General features: G+C 41.3%; 1 protein-coding gene across 1 annotated transcript in view; it reads left to right on the top strand.

Moving 5' to 3' along the window:
* The window catches only part of DCC (DCC netrin 1 receptor), a 362,206-nt gene that overhangs the window by 101,527 nt on the left and 247,047 nt on the right, over nt 1-13,632 (top strand). The gene's annotated exons all lie outside the window — the stretch shown is intronic.

Genomic DNA, 13,632 nt, shown 5'->3' with positions numbered 1-13,632 from the left:
GAGTCCCAGTATAGGTTTGGGCCCTTCCCAGAAAGGGTGAGACTCTGAGTAGCAGTCAAAATTGTCTCGGACTGGGACTTCTCATGGAGGTACATGAAGAGAGGAGATAAGTATTCTCTTTTGAAAAAAGCTTTCTCCTTGTGCATGATTCTCCTAGGAAAAATGGAAGTGTCTCCTTAACCTTTGGATAGGCAGTATTTCTCTTTCTCAGTGTATTTAATTCTTCTTAAAACATGCAGTCTTTTTCCCCAGTGATCTACAGCTATTAATGGCAAGAGTGAAATTTTTGTCCCAGAAAAATAAGCAAGGCAGGATGCTACAGAATAGTAGGAGGATGGTTTAATTTTATATATCTATATATTAAACCTCTTTAATTGGTGTTCTCTTTTTGTAAAGATGCTATAGTTATCCATGTTGTGTGCATAAATAAATGTATTTTTCTATACTTTGATAGTTGTAGCTATAATAATTATAGCACTGCTGCATTTATAATTCCCAATGAGTTTCTTATTGTTAGTATTCATAATATTATTAGAATCGCTCTTTGGGGGGGGGGGGGGGAGACTAATTTGCAGATTGAGTGACTTGTCTTAATGACTGCCATCAGTCTAAAGCTGCCAGCATGCATTTATCTCCATTTACCCCACAGTTACTATTTTCTAATAGTCATTTCCTTTTTATTTATGTCCATCACTGATGGATTTAATTCCTAATATAGTCGCGTACGGGAAGGCTGCCTACAATTCACCCTGCACCTGAACAGTGCAATTTTTCTTGTTTGTCGTGATGTTTTACCCCTTGTTTGAAAGACAGGCATACGGCACCTTTCAGGAGTGAACCAGAGTGTCGTATAGATCCATATAGCCAGTAGCGCTGCTGTAGGGGGACAGCCAGCAGACCTCTCATATCAGGGTGCGTACGCTCTACCTAAGCGGCTTATTCTGATTTAGATCATGCCAAGCCCAGCCTTAATCTGCTGCACTACATAATAAGAGGGACTACAGCTCATTGCTGTGAGGAACTCAAGTGTAGAAATTAAACTCAAGTCCATACTGACGGGGCACCTATGCACTGTTCCGCTTTTGCATGAGGCATGTGTTTCAACGTGTCAAGGCTACTATTATCTGTTCATTCCAGCTGAGAGCCCAAGAAAAGACTCGGCAAAGAAAACAAGACATCTGTTGTTGGGAGAAGAAAAAAAAAAAATTGTACTGCCATGGGTGGTTTATGTGACGGAGCGTGGCTTTGAAACCGCTCCATAATCCGAGGTTCATTTAAGACGGTTACATATCTGAAATTGCTGCTAGTAGGCAGTGAGCTGGTGAAAAGTCAAGATCTCGGTCTTTGGAGCCTGTGTTTGAAACGTGGATGTAGAAACCAAGGAGACATAAGAAGAATGTGTGTGGTGCTGGACTTGATATTTATCTAAAACTACATTAAATTGATGTTCTCAGCAACTCCAGTCCAAAACTGTGCTATAGCAAATCAGCTTTCCCAAGGGTTTGCCTTGGCATTGTGAGAACCCTTAGCCAATCATTTGCTTTTACTAGAAATGCTCCAAATAATCATTAGTTTAGTATTTGATTATTGAAAGAAAGCCGTCAATAAATGATTGGAAAGGCTGTTAAACAGAAGGGGCCGAGGCAGAGGGGTCTGCTTTGCAGGAGCTGGGTCTGGGGCTCACACTCGTGATGCAGGAGGTGAAACCACTGAAATCCCAACTTTCTTTTACACAGTTAATTGTGGTAACCAGAGTAACTGCAACTGTTCTGGCCATTTTACCATACTGTAAAGCTACTAGATGTTTTTTCAAGATAAAGAAAGATGCTCAATATTAAAACATAATTTCCTGTGTTATTTATTTGTAAATTAATGCCTTTCTCTTTCGATGAGTACTTGAGAATACTTGCAGAATGGATTGTCCGTGGCAGACTCCATTATCTTTATCAAGGACAAATCTCATAAACACATGGAAATTTAAGGTCAGGGGAAGCATTTAATCACTGACTTTCTGCATAGCGCAGATCACAGGACTTCCATTAAGTGTTTCTGTGTCAAATGCACAACGTATGAAGGGGTTAGAATAAACTTGTTAGAAATACAACCTGGCTTGAATAAGCCATGTCATGAGAATCCCATCCTCTCCGTATGTAAGCCGGCATGAAAGCTGATAACTTGCACTTAAAAATAAGACTTGCGCTTTACGATCCTCATCAACTATTAGCACTTGAATATTTATTCTTTGTTGATCATGGTTTCTAATTCTATGAAAAAAAAATAACCTTGTCATACTTTGGTTTTTTGCTTAAAAGAAGAAAAGGGCTAGCATAACTGTCTTCCTATTTTTTTAAAACAAGTTAGCCTGGAGTTATGCAACCCCCCGGAATCTCACTTGTATTGGCTTGCTTTCTAGTCAAACCATTTTGCCTCTTTCTGTTAATTTATTGAGTATTTTTAAAGTTTAACAAAGGATATCTGTTTCAAGCTTGACATGCCTTTTGCAAATATGCAATACAGTGAGTAGCTTCACGTCCATTGCAGTTGTCTTCAAAAGATAAAGGTCGTGAAAGAAATGCAGTATCTGTTTCAGCTGGTGGCCATCCAAAGCTTGTTGAACAAAAGAGACTGTTTCATGGAGAGAGACAGAAACAAAAACTGGGTTGGTAAAGGAGGGCAGTAAGTTCTTGCTGCTTTTGTGCTGAGGGCTTTTTTGTTGTTGTTTATTTAAAAAAAAAAAAAAAAAAAAAGCTAGGATTCCTTAGAGGATTTTCAAGATGTCCCTGATGTTAGTAGGGACAGTCAGGAGATGGTTCTGCTGGAAGAGGATGGGCTCAGCCCCAGCAAACAGCAAGACAGAGATGTACTTCACTGGTGGTTTTCTTCTGAAACTGGTCTGTGGTGATCACAATACAGGAGGACTGAGGGAAAAAAAGCAGCGGAAAAGGGGCTGAGAGGAACGCGTTTTGTCTGAGAGAAGGCATGGCTCTTTGCTTTACGTTTCTTCCAGGGTCTGCCTTGGAAAAAGTATAAATCTATCCCCCCTTCCCACTGCACCCCCCAGCTGTATCTCAGGCAGACAGGCTGAACACATGAAAATGAATTTCATGGGAAGTTCAAACACTCAAAAATTATAATTATGGTCATCATGACCACGCTAATAAATTTTGCACTGTTTTTTTGCTAGGGTTAATTAACTTCTGCACAAATCTGTGGGAAAGAAATGATGCTTGTGAATAATAATCTTGTTTGTGGGAAGATACGGAAATGCAGATCTTGGCATCATGCAGACAAAAAAAAAGGAAAAATCTCTTATAGATGATCTTCTTGGGCAAATTTTCCTGCAGTGATGACTGTTCCCAATGACCAATGGCTACACCACAAATGAACGCTGGTGAGCAGGAGGCAGAACAGAGACTGTTTTGAGTGTGGCAAAGATGTTAGCACCTGAAGAGAAAAAGACTGGAGCATCGGACACAATAATCTCACTGCTGTTAGAATTCAGTAAACATCCAGAAATGAGGCAAAAAAGGACTTTATGCTATTACGTGCCTATCTGCACAGCTGTTATTTAGAAAGGTGATGTGTTTGGATGGAAAAGGCCAGAAGGGAGCTAGCAACAGCGGAATGAAAGCTTTTTGTCCCAGGGCTCCCTGGCACTTAATGTACCTCTTAAGTCCTGCTCAAAACAGAAAACAGCTTTAAAGCACTCTGTGGCTGGTTGTTATTCCTCTGTAAAGTGGGTTTGGTGACTCGGAGGGTCATTATTGCTTCTGTAAGGTCTGCTGCAGTTAGGCATGAGCATTCTTCATGGCAGTGAGGGAAGCAAAACTGCATGGATGCTGTCCCCACTCCATGTCCCACACATGGAGCTGCGTGGTGGACTTGTCGGGCAAGGATGGAGGATGCGTTGGGTGAGGCGGGGCACCGTTATGCGCTCTCTTCTCCTGCATTGGGTTTGCTCTGTCTCTAAAAAAAACCTTGCAAGTTGTGGCTGGCAGCCCAGCGAAAGGACCACTGACGTTCACGCTCTTTTCGTTATTTCTCCACGGAGAGCTCTGTGCTTCTTTTTGAAGCAGCATGATCGTTTTTCTCAATCTTTTTGTAGTAAGTGCAAAGAGTGCTTCCTGGAGAATAGGCTTTGATTGGCTTTGGTGTGTGGTGATGTGAGCTCCTGCCATGGTCCCGGGGTGGCCTGCGAGGGGCTGCGTCTCCCCGTTACTGCTGCTGGGGGTCTGGGTGGCCTCTTGTTTCTTTGAGAGAAATTTATTGAGTAACAAAGCAAAGTGTTTCCAACTGGTGGATCTAAATGCATTTTATTGTTTAGCAAAAGATTTGAGAGGTGGATGTGTGCATATTTGAAAGAAAAACACAGTTTGAAATAAGTGTTGTTTAGGTATTATCTTAATGTGTTTAAAGCTTCATGCTGAAATCCTTGTTAATATCTTCCTTGTTTTCAATAGGTGTTATTTCCAAAGTAGAGAGTGGTGTCATATACCTACAATTCCCACATCATTGTTGGGGCACCGCTCCTCGCTGGCTTACGTTCTTAATTACCAACCTATGCAATCTTTGATGTTTCATGTAAAATAAAATGTCCTGGGAAAGAAAAATCATATTTGGTCCTTCAGAAGGGCTTAGATTTGGGTTGCTTCGTATCTGTTTCCTGCTGAAATGTAGCTTTTCATTTTCTTTTCTATTGAGGTCACTAATCATGTGTGGCTTGCAGGGGTTATTGTTCCACTTTGCCTGCCCCCATGAACAAAGCCCAGTGTATCTTAAACGTCAGCAAAGAGGAGTGAAAATCAGTGCCATTCTCACGGCATCTCCCATTGAGGCCACCGTTCAGTAAGGGAAAGCCCGGCTTTGCTGAGCGAGACAATGGCGAAGTCAATGGGAGTGCAGCGAGGCGAGCTTATCTCTGGGGCTCTGCTAGGGCTTTAGCGCATCCTGCTTACATTTTCCTTCTGCCAAGGTAGAGGAATGACTGTTTCTGCCTTTCTTAGCCCTGTTATCTCTTAGCTATTTTTTTTAACACCCAAGCCCTTTTGATGATGCAAACAATACAAGGGTTATCCGTGTTGGCTGTGCTAAAACTGATCATCAGCCTCTGGGCTGCTTTAAATTAAAATCTGAAAGAAGACGTTTGTGGGTTTTGGTTGAGGTTGACAAATGGGGTTCTACTAAATAACTGTAGGCTTGCAAGTTATCCTGGAGCATGCTCCAGCCCCTACAATTTCCCAGATCAGAGTAAAGTAGAGGTGGCTTGAAAATTTCCTTAATGATGTCATTTACATCCTGGGAATGCTTACCCCAAGAGAGTGACATTAATCTCCTCTCATAGTTTTTGAAGGCTCAGTTACGAGAAAAGAAAGTCCCAAGCAAGGTTACGGGAGGACTAAACTTTGCCCAAAGATACAAAATGAAGAAAGAAAATCTTTGCCCTAAGTGCAGATCTCTTTAGTAGATGTCATACTTCTCTAATGAGTTTGGTATCCAGAGCCTGTTCACTGGCAGTTGCCTAAAACTAGAGCAATTAATGCATAAAAGATGTTTTCTCTTTCAGAGGAACTACATTGGAGAAGTAAAGACCGCTAGCAAAGCCACCTCATATAGCAGTGGATCTGGCCAGCTAGTTTAGCACCAGCGAGCTGCTCTGACCTTGTCAATTCTGGTGAGGAAAGGTTTAAGTCATAGGCCCTGTCAATAAATATCCGGCAGCTGGTTCAGTTCAGTTAGGGCCTGACAAGGTCTCTGTAGGTTTGTGCTGTGCCCTAGCAAATGGTAATGACCCTGGAGAGCTGGAGGAATTATTTACTAACCTTCAGATCATCACGCTAGCAGGCTGGAGGTATACCAACAGTGCCTTCTTAATTACTGGGTATGCTTCAGTGGAAATGTAGGATTATTACAGGAGGACTACAGAGGTGAACGTGGACAGAGGCGAGGTGTCTGCTTTACATGTGGATGCCCAAAAAATCATGGTATGCATGAAAAGAGCACGTTGTACTTCAGCTGCCTGTTCGCGAAGAGGCAGCAAGATTGGTCTGCATGTTAATCTTCAGCTACCGGAGAAGGTTTAGACGTGGATACAATAATTTAAAGCCGTAAGGTTGCTGGGGTAATAAGAAAAATTGACACTGAAAAATATGAGAGCAAATCTTCAATAAGGTCAGATGTGGATGTCATCAGCTGAATATGCAGAAGGCAGGTACGGCGTTCCCACCGGAGGCCATCAATTTGTTTGCTGTGAACTGTCAGTTGTATCAAGAGCCCATTCCATCACTTGGTAAGAGCTGGGAAGTTAACGAAAGAATCCATCAAGGCATGAGGAGTTGTTTAGAAAAGGGTGATGGGCGGAATTTGTGAAATACGATTCAAAAGGAGAGAATAAATTTGGGAGTCTGCCCTAGCTGATAGTCTTCAAAGTGGAAGCTACTGAAAGAACGGGAAAGCCAAAGGGCCCCAAATGTGACATCACTTGTGAGTTTGTACTGCTTTCAAAGCATCGTGGTACAGGGCAGCTTGGGAGCAATGACAACAAACCAGCTGCTGTAAAACTGTCAATGTGCTGATGTATGAGATGGAAGAGATCAGATTTGCAAGAAATTTAAATGAGGTTTATAACATGCAGCATTGCCAAATGGAAATTTTACATCCAGAAAACGCTCCTGGCGAGAGCCGGCGTTGCTCTTTGCTGGGTGGGAGGCAGCGGGGATCCTCCGGAGGGGGATCTCCTTCCCTTCCTCGGGCGTAAGTGCCAATGTGGGGTGGACAAGAGTGGGGAAAGGCAGTGTGGGTCACCTGCAGCCGCTGCCCTCCGTCCTCAGCAGTGCAAGAGGTTGGAAAGACTTTGTGTGTGGGAAAGGTGGGGATTAGGCTGATGTTCACTGCCTGGATGGTTTTAGCCATTTGTCTTTGTTTTGTTCTTTACTCATCCATCATCCTGAAGAATTTGATTTGGGAATTAAAATGCCACTTTTCTGGAAGCTTCAGTGATTCCCTGGGGTTAAACCATGTTGGTCCCTGGCACAGCACCATCCCGTGAGGAAGCGTGACCTCGAGGTTGTCCCTGCGTTGTCTTCCCTTCGTCGCCCCGGTGCACCTACCTCTGGCCTGACAGAAAGGCTTTGGTTTAAAGGCCATGGTAGAGAGTAATGGAGATAGGGGGTAATCATAAATTTACTGCTGCTCTTTTCCTGTTAGGAAAATATCTTGGAACTGGCAACTAATGTGGTAAAATTATTTCTTTCACCTTATGCATGAAATTCCCAAAATTATCCAGAGTGTAATAAAACCAGAGATGGCATTGTCATGATAACACATTTTTCTCCTGTATGGATGGAAAGAGACATTTACAGGCGTTGCTTTAACAGTTTCATTTGTTCTTTTATCACCTTTTGATACCATGGGCTACAGAGCTACAAGGAGATACTGAAGTGAAAGAAAATCAAAATAATCATGAAGGTACTCCTTTACAGTGGCATAAGTATTGCAATTTGATGACAGCAATCTAGTCTTAAAGCACTATGATTTATACATGTAATCTAAGGGTGGGAGAAATTATGGTGGTTTGTGTTGGGCTTAATTTAATGAAGAAAGCAAAATACTCGCAGTCCTCGAAAAAATCCAATGGGAACCAATGTGTGTCCTTATATGATCGTTGAGCAGATGAATATCTTAAAATGTCAGTGCTGTTGGTGTTGGCATTATTTGAGCTTCCCCGCAGTGGTTTTTTCTCTAGTGGGAAGATGCAGCGAGGCCAGAGGATCATCTCTTTAAAAAAGTATGTGTGACAGATGTTTTCTTAATCAAATATATCAAGTATTACCATTTAAAATTTGCTTGGAAAGTGATTAGGCCCAGTTGTGTGATATTGCCTCATGCTGGTTCGGTTTTGTTTTGTTAATGTTGCAATTAATCTTCGCAAAAATCTAATTCATCCCTGGGCCGCTTTCACGCCATGATCAGTTTGTCAAAATCTAATGCAACAACCCCTCTGTCTAATCAGAGACGTTATCTTGATTTAGAGTAACAGTAGGTTTATGGAGTTTTGTTACGGAGTAATAAAATTATGTCTTGACAAGTTTGGGATAATTAATCTAATTATTGTTTTGAAGAATAAGCATCTAATAAGGCAGATACAGTCCTTTGTTACTTTTTTGTCTTATTTTGGGGAACATGGAATAAATGCACTTCACAGCACTTGTTGTTGCTCTGCTGTAAGTGCTTGAGCAAAGGATATGGGCTTTAATGAATAATACCTTTAACTTTGACAAAAAGAGCGAATGTCTCTCTTGAATGAACTAGTAGAATAAATGCAACCCTGACATCTAGTTATTACTGGTGCTTGAATAAAATCTTTTACACTTGCTATGTTTTAGGTGAAATAGGATCGTTTAGCATTCGTCTAGCTGCAGGAATGTGCTCCTGGAGTTTAAAATGAACCCAAGTCGTTAGCTGACAGAAACATTGGAATAGGCTGCCCAGGGAGGTGGTAGAGTCACCCTCCCTGGAGGTATTCAAGGAGCGTGTGGATGTGGCATTGTGGGATGTAGCTTGATGGACATGGTGCTGTGTGGTGTTGGGTGGGTTGGTTTTTGGTGTGTTGTGCCTTGTTGTTGTTGTGTGGTGGTTGGCTTGCGTGGGTTTTTTCTTTGTTTTTTTTTTTTTATTTTTTTTTTCAGGTTGGACTTGATGATATTACAGGTCTTTTCCAACCGTTGTGATTCTGACAATTACGCAATTAGACTTGTCCTTTCCAAGTGGTGGTGAATCACCATGTTGGTTGGACACTGAGCTGTTGCTGATCAGTCATAAAATCAAATCCTAAACACTATTTTAATCCTTCCCAGCCTGCTGCTGTCGAGCTCCTTCCCTCTCCTTGCCACGGCTGAGCCCTGTTCTCCGTAGATACCAGCCTACAAAGGTTTTTCCTAGCTTCCTTCTAGTCAAGAAGGACTCTATGAATAGGCAGTAGAGCTTGGTGTTTAATGCACTTAATTCAGGTTTGAGCTTGTTTTGACAGAAAGCGAAGTGCAGCAGCTTAGGCAGGGTGGGCACGGAAGGGCGGACCGGCTGTGCTCGCTGCGCAGCATGGGGACCACACAGCATCACGTGCTGTAGCTTCACGTGAGACAAAACTGGCTGCATGCCTTCTCCAGCAGCATCCAAATAAATAGCATGTAGTAGGACCTCTGCAATCCTTCAAGTACGGACCGTTTTCAAAATGGTGTTAAAAAAAAGTCATCTAGTTGCTTAAGATGGAAAGTATTATCAGTCTTCTGGGTAAGCCACAAGTCTTTTAAATACAGTCCCTCTTCACAGTGATGTAGTCACCTCTCAGCATTTTCAGTCAGCTAAAGACATTAAACATGTGAAGTCTCGCAGTCCTCGGCTCCTGGATTATTTCCATGGCCTGCCTTTGTGCTCCCTCCGTCTGGTATCTCCGTATCTCCCTTGAAGTGGGTACCAGAACTAGGCATGCTGCTGTAGTAGCAGTCTCAGAAAGGCTTACACAGTTAGGCAAGATCAGACCCTTTCTTCTCCTTCATGTTCGTCTTTTTAAACATCCAAGGCTTACACTAGCTTTTTTAGCCACCATGCTGTACTAAAGAGCTCACATTGAGGCTGTTGGAGACCTCTGAACGCAGGCGCATCGCCTGAGGTCGCAGAGCGAGCAAGCTGCTGTAGTTGCGTGGGATATCAAGGTTTTGGGCAAGTCTTTGGTCAGACCATCAGAACAACCTGCTGTCTTTCAGAATACCCTTTTAAATGCATGCCATTATATCATATTTTGTTTTTCCTTGTCTTGTGCTTTTGTTTCACTGTCTTAAAAAAAAAAAGCAACAAACCCAAGCAAAAAAAAGTCCTGTGTGGCTTTAAAGATTTAATAACTGTGGTGAAACAGGATAAATCCGTTAATAGGCTGGATTCCATATATTAAATGACTGTAAAAATGTCATTATTACGAACAAAATGCACTAAAAACACTTTGGAAAGACTTCCTGTGAAGGCTGGGATCACAGTATGAAAAATAACACAGTGTATTTGATGTAAATAGATTGGTGGATGGAAGGCATTTCAATAATTCAATTTGATTGTATAACATATAATCTGCAGGAAACCAATAACTTGCCACTTAAAGAACTACTTATTCCTTTGAAAAATCTTCAATAAACATTCTGTTTAGAAACAATTCACATTTTATGTTCTACATTTTCTTCTTTTTTTCCCCTTATTTTTAATACTTAACAAATGTGGATGAAAACTGATGTTGTTTTTCACATTTATTTGCCCATGCTGCTTATCTCGTACATGAAGTTATAATTTTCGGTTCATGAAAATTTGATTGCTATAAAAGCGATGGCTTTTGATAGCTTGATGATTTCTTCTTCTTACAGTGGAATAAACTGCCACAGGTAGGAAACACCTTTTAGAAACGAAGAACATTTGCAGATGGGCATGGGTTAGATGGGTTGGATTCTTGTTGATCAGGTATGTCCAGACACTGATGAAACTGAGAAATAGGTGATAAATATATGTGAAGGATGTCCACTCTATCCCTTCTGTGCCTGTTCTCTGCACTGCTACTGGGGTAGACCTTCAGACCAAACCAAGTGCTTCCTCTGTCCTCCTCTACCTTCAGCAGTGTATTCCTGATTGCTTCTCCTCCAGATCTCATCCTGCCTCAGCTGCCTGGCCAGCATGTGGATATGGTCTCATCACAACTTCTGCACCCTTTCATACTCTGTTGTACGTTGTAGAGAGTGCTTAGCGATAAATGCTGCATATCAGCGCACACAGCAAGGCACGAAGCTAATTCTGCATCAATGGTGTGTCTTAGGCTTGAAAGTAGCAGGGACAAAATTGAGCTCAGGATCTGCAAACCTCTGTCATGCTGTAAGCTGTGGGATGCCTTGTCTGTGTGTGTCTTCCTTCTCAGGGGAGAATTTGTTTAATAAGTACCGCTGGATTATTTTTATAATATTTGCACGCAAACACTAATAAATAGAGAAAATTGTCTTCCTGTTTATCAGATGGGAAAAACGTAAGTGCGACATGGTTTATTGTTTATTGCTGTTCTGACACTGTCCTGTGGGAGGTAAGCAGGAGCTTAATCCAGAGCAGTCCAATGTGGTTTCGTTGCCGTGAGGAGCCAGTGATTTGTGCCCAGTGGCTACCTGGGCTCTGCTGAGCGATGCCACCAGCAAAGTTTGGGGTCCCTGGTGCAGCTGTTATTGGAACTGAATGAATGTTGTCACTCTGAAATTTCATCAGCGTTTCTGGTTAGCTGAGAAACACCTTTGGCTGATTTCTTTCCAAGCCACGGGATTATCCGACTTCTAGAGCAATTGGACGAAAGCCTGTTTTTATTAAACGTTTGACTGATTGAATGGGGCATTTTGGGGTAAAAGGTAGAGGTTAACTGCTTCTTCACTGTGAAAAGCAATCTGTTTACTGCTTGCAGCGTATATTTTTAGTAATTTCTGGCTTTTCTAGTAGCTTTTTGTAGATTCTATAGAGGATTATAATATTTAGCCTAATGAAAAACTGTATGAGGTAAAACTGTCCAAAGAATTGCAAATTTCAGGTAACCAACTCTTAATTTTCTTTTGTTGTGTCCAAAATTACAGGCTTCATCTTAGGCTCAGAGGTATTATTTGCGTGATGTGTTGTATTTTTTCTTTGAAGTATAACTGGCCATCAAAATATTTGGATTATGGATTTTTTCTCTTTCTCGCTCCATTACATTTAGAGTACGGTAGACCAAATTATATTCTTGCTGTTTTAGTTGAATTGTTTAGTTGGCATTTAAATCAGAGGAGAATTCCATTTTGGATTCTACTTACCAGTTTTATCAGTGACCCTCCTCTCTCTATCAACATTTTTGAATTGTTTTCTCTTAACAACTTCTGTAATTTCAGAGGATAGGGGAGTTTCGCCTCATTAAAACTTAGAGTGCTGCTCTGGCCCTCTCAAATCTTTAAAGATGGGCAGGAAGCCTTACAAGAAATAGCTGCCTTTGCAAAAATATTAATGACATTTTAATCACAGAAAGCTGTTTTTTTGTTTAGTTTTGCTTGCTTTTAGTAGAAAAACCCCAGCCTTTTAGCATTTAGTCCCAGCATCTACTTGCTAGAATTACTAAGCTTGAGCAAAGCAGACGGTTAGAAGGATGCTTAATCGTAGATGTATTGGGGAGGTGTGTGTGTGTGCATTTACTTATATACATATATAAAATATACACATGCGCACACAAGGTCTTGAAGTTATTGCAGGAGTTAGGTGGATTTTCACATGCTTGTTATGTGTCCATGGGACACATGCCAGCATATTTAATTAAGAAGAACTTCCATTAGAGCAGAACCTTAACTCACAGATGACAGTAGTGTTTGGATCAGCATTGCTACTATTGGGTTTTTACCCCAGAACTGTTAATTTTAGCTATGCAGTACAGCTCCCGCTAACACAGATCCCTTCTTGTGGCTGTAACTCAAAACTCACTTGTTTCTTTTTTGGGCTGTGCACTGTCCTTAAGGAAACACCAATCCTGACCTTAGTAAAGCTTTAGCTGACCTCGTAGGTTCAGTTGTAAGTAGAGAAAATCCCAGCGGATTCATCAAGAGTTGCAGGTTTCACTCCCACATGTTGTGGTTTCTCTGGGATGTACCTGTTACTTTTGAGAGGAAGTGTCAAAAGCCTGGGCTAAAATTTACTTTTTCATTTTGTAATGGTCGTCTTACGTGACCTTGGGTAATTCTTTTAGCATTTCTGTGAGGTTTTTCCCCCCCCGTGGGTAATGTGGTTAGTAATAGCTATCTCAGAGGAGTATAGTGAGATCTAATTTATTAGGTTTTTCTGTAAAGTACTTTGTGATTCTTAAATGGGAAAATGCCATAAAAGTGCGAATAAATTAATGTGCAAGCTCCTGTCAAATTACTAGCCGGATTGTGAGCCATATACTCACCTGAAAAGTGCCCTAATACTATATGAGTAGCTCTGTTGAACAAGACAAGCTATGAAGGCAGGATACGTGGGCAAAATTTAGAAGAAGAAAGGAATAATATTGCTGAAGTGGGCTTAGGGGTGCTGCGGCTTCAAAAACAAAGTTGTCAGGAAGGCTGCTCAATATACAGCAGTAGGGAAAAAAAACCTATGACACTTTTGAGATCAGGGAAGTTGTGTTTTTTAACTATTGTAGTAATAGTCCTACTTGTTTCAGGCATCTGGAGTTATTTTCCCACACAGTGATGTCCTAACTGAAAGCTTCAGTTTTCCAGATACTATTCTCTAGATCTAGAACCCCCACTAGACTTATTTTTAAGCGTACACTCTTCTAGGTTCGGGCTGGAAAGAGTTAATTCTCCAGTACTCATAGCTTTTTGATCTGTACTGTATTTAAGACTGTCAAGGTATTGAAGTAGAAAATATTAGGGTTTTGCCTATTTTTCTTGGACTGCAGGCATTAGCAAGAATAATATTGTGCTTTGATTTTATAGCACTTTCACAACACGTATTTTGAAATCACTTTATAAAAAAAAAAATCAATGTGTACAAACTGAAGCAACAAATGCCTGATAAAGTGGCGTTCAGAAGAGCAAAGCTATGGATTCCCCAGTAATTGCAACGAGC

The sequence above is a fragment of the Gavia stellata genome, chromosome Z (assembly GCF_030936135.1).
Source record: "Gavia stellata isolate bGavSte3 chromosome Z, bGavSte3.hap2, whole genome shotgun sequence".
Lineage (NCBI taxonomy): Eukaryota > Metazoa > Chordata > Aves > Gaviiformes > Gaviidae > Gavia > Gavia stellata.
Note: the sequence above shows the minus strand (reverse complement) of the source record. Positions and strands in the feature narration are given on the sequence as shown.